Source organism: Haplochromis burtoni, unplaced genomic scaffold, assembly GCF_018398535.1.
Source record: "Haplochromis burtoni strain Fernald_Lab_line unplaced genomic scaffold, NCSU_Asbu1 Contig_2932, whole genome shotgun sequence".
Lineage (NCBI taxonomy): Eukaryota > Metazoa > Chordata > Actinopteri > Cichliformes > Cichlidae > Haplochromis > Haplochromis burtoni.
In genome coordinates, this window is record NW_024585293.1 from 1,118 (window position 1) to 3,841 (window position 2,724).

At 41.0% G+C, this 2,724-nt stretch overlaps 1 long non-coding RNA gene across 2 annotated transcripts; it reads left to right on the forward strand.

The window, feature by feature from the left end:
• Positions 1 to 255: 255 nt before the first annotated feature.
• On the forward strand, positions 256 to 2,309 carry LOC102298751. Of its 2 annotated transcripts, none has more exons than XR_006053915.1 (4): positions 256 to 334; positions 418 to 512; positions 594 to 792; positions 1,387 to 2,309. It is a non-coding gene; the product is annotated as an uncharacterized LOC102298751 (long non-coding RNA). The 2 variants fall into 2 exon arrangements; XR_006053916.1 differs by having other exon boundaries at positions 310 to 334; positions 415 to 512.
• Positions 2,310 to 2,724: the final 415 nt, after the last annotated feature.

The following is a 2,724-nucleotide window of genomic DNA, read 5'->3' on the forward strand; positions in this document are numbered from 1 at the left end:
GAGCTGTTCATGGACGACATGAAACACGGGAACATTTCACTGAAGATCCTGAACGTGTCGGAGGAAGACAACGGCAGATACAGATGTTTCATCCCCAAGCTGCAGAGCAGAGTGAAAGCTGCTGTTGTTGAACTTGTAGTCGGTGAGAAGATTTGTTTTGTTTTATATTCCAAACTTTTCAGGCAAGTTTCACAAACAGATTTCACTCTACTGTTTTTGGTGTTTTTTGCTTTGATTTTTAGATCCAAAAATACTAAAAACCTGACGACAGACAGACCACTGCATCCCCAAATCCTCCAAACTCCAAATCCTCAGGACACGACTCCAAGAAATTGTGAGAGTCCAACAGCCCAACTTTCGTCTGCATCCTTTACATTTGAGAGATATTTTTAGTAAAACGTTTTCATACATCAGCAGGTCGGTCCAGGGTCTCTGTGGTCGTCGTTATCTTTGCCTTTATATCAGTTGTGGCTGTCGCTGCTTTCGCTCCATGTTTCTCTGACCGTGTAAATGTAAGAAACAAACAAATAGACACAAACTTGTTGTTGATTCTTTGTCATCAGATTGGCTAATTTTTCACCTTCTTTCAACAGAAGCAACCAGAGGATGATGAGACGCAAAGATAACAGTAACCTGGCATTGTTAGGAACGCTGGTGTTAATGGAGCTGAGAGCGTTAGAGCTTTATCTTCCCTGGATCTTCAGTCAGGTTGGGAATTCAAACCAGCAGCCACAGAGAGACACTCGGGTCCAGCAGCACTGAGATCATCATAAGGTCACCCTACAAAAGGATGTGAGTCTGACTGGGGTTTGAATCTTGACGCATCACATGAACAGCTGTGTGAAGTACACTTATAGAGCCTAAAAACAAATCTAAAATAAAGTGTTGTACTCTTAGGAAAACTTAACACTAAACTAATGTTATATTAAGATCAAATGAATAACAGAGAAGTTTTGAATGTAAGTGGGTTGGGATGCAATGAAGCAATGGTTCTTGGATTTAAATGTGACCTATGAGGTAATTTTGTTTCCAAAGTGTGATTGTTTCCCACATCGACTCACGTTGGTTAAACTATCTCACTGTGGAAAACACTGAAGAGTTTATTCAAGGTTAAAAATAAATTCCAAATGTGCTTCCTGGTGATCATAAAGAGCTCTGGTCAGTGGAAAAACCCTTACCTCACCAGTTTGAAATGTCAGGTTACAGTTAAACCATTATACTTAGTTTTCTTGGAATTATTTTTAGAGTTACTGGAAATTGTTAAATGCAGAACGATCAGCTGGTTTCAAGATATCTTTAACTTGTGGTCTCATTATGTAGCTCCAGTAGCTAATAGCATTTGATTTATTATATTTATTTATTTTTATTTAATTACTTATTTTCCAGCTTTAGTTGTGATCAAGTGCTGGCTGATGTGCATCACCTGCTGAAAGGCAGTTTGGTTTGGAAGGTTGTCCAGGATGATCCCAGCGTCCACTGCAGATCACAGCGTGTGAATATTCTGAAGATTTCAAAAGCATCAGCAGCTTTCAAGTGACAAACACTGGATTTATGGAGTTCATATAGAGACGTCTTTTGTTTTATTGACTGTATTGTGGAAACGGAGTCTTTGATAGTTCATTTGATCAGATCTGATTGTTTTTCTTACTTCACATGTTTTCTTTTGTTTTTTCTACCATCTTTAATGTCTCAGTGAAACTGAACTGTGAGTTGAGTACTTGAAGTACAGAAAGACCTCCTGCACTGTGTTAATTAACTCCAGCACTTTGTCAAATGTATGTGCACTGATACAGTCGTTCCTTCATTTAACCACACTTGAATTTAAAAGATATTCTGTAGTGACTGGGTTTAAGGTTAAAAGGAATGGCTAATTTATTACATTTATTTTGAACCTACTACTTGAAAGGTTGGTGGTTCGATCCCTGTCTGCTCCAGTCTGGATGCCAAATATCTGTAATATAATCTATCATTTTCTTATACAGCCCACTGTCAGCCTTTTCCTTTACCCCCTCTCTCTTTGCTGTGTGCCTTGCCTATCAGTGCTACACTCTGCTTTTTTCATCTGCCTGGCTTTCCCACTTTTTCTTATCTAACCTCTTTCTTTGAATATTTTCCCGTACTTCCTCATACCACAGCAAACTTTCAGTGTCTTCTTTCCTCTGTCCAGAGTTTCGCTCAGCACTACGGCTCTACTTTTCCCAGTCACCTGATAACTCCTCCCTACCACCCAGAGCCTTTCTCAGCTCTTATCTGAACTCTATGAAATATTCTTCTTTCCTCAGCTTCCACCATAAACTCCTTGGATCTCCCTTCATAAAGTTTACTTTGACTTCAGCAGCGAGCAGGCGCACCGAGGGCTCTCGCGCTCACTTTTCGCGTATAGAATTTCGAAAAAACATCGGTGCAAATTATAAGTCTGTATCATGATGTCTGGTGTTTTCGTGTTTGTTGGTTTGTTTTTATTTTGTTTTATTTTGCGAGTTGGTTATTAGATGCTGCTCCAGCCAGCCAGAGAATCCCCCGCCGCCCCGCCCTCTCCTCCCTGTGCCGCAAGCAGCAGGCGCACCTCGCAAACGGAGGGCGCCCTTACTCCCAGCAAATGGCGATAGAAAACCGATCGGTGCCTATGCCATTCCCAATATGCGCTGGCTGATGTCGGGGGCAGCATGAGTACAGAGCATTTTTTTTGTTTGGGTTTTTTTTTCCCGATGCCCATGATGCCGC